We start from the raw sequence: 544 nt of genomic DNA on the forward strand, positions 1-544 counted from the left end.
TATGATCTAGTTAGTTTTTAGTATATTTTTATTAGTTTTTAGTTAAAATTCACTTTTCTGGACTTTACTATGAGTTTGTGTGTTTTTCTGTGATTTTTCAGGTATTTTCTGGCTGAAATTGAGGGACCTGAGCAAAAATCTGATTCAGAGACCAAAAAGGACTGCAGATGCTGTTGGATTCTGATCTCCCTGCACTCAAAGTGGATTTTCTGGAGCTACAGAAGCCCAATTGGCGCGCTCTCAACGGCGTTGGAAAGTAGACATCCCGGGCTTTCCAGAAATATATGATAGTCCATACTTTGCCCAAGATTTGATGGCCCAAACCGGCGTTCAAAGTCACCTCAAGAAATCCCATCGTTAAACGCTGGAACTGGCACCCAAATGGGAGTTAAACGCCCAAACTGGCATAAAAGCTGGCGTTTAACTCCAAGAAGAGTCTCTGCACGAAAAATGCTTCATTGCTCAGCCCAAGCACACACCAAGTGGGCCCGAAAGTGGATTTTTATGTCATTTACTCATCTCTGTACACCCTAGGCTACTAGTT

Source organism: Arachis duranensis, chromosome 1 (assembly GCF_000817695.3).
Source record: "Arachis duranensis cultivar V14167 chromosome 1, aradu.V14167.gnm2.J7QH, whole genome shotgun sequence".
Classification (NCBI taxonomy): Eukaryota; Viridiplantae; Streptophyta; class Magnoliopsida; order Fabales; family Fabaceae; genus Arachis; species Arachis duranensis.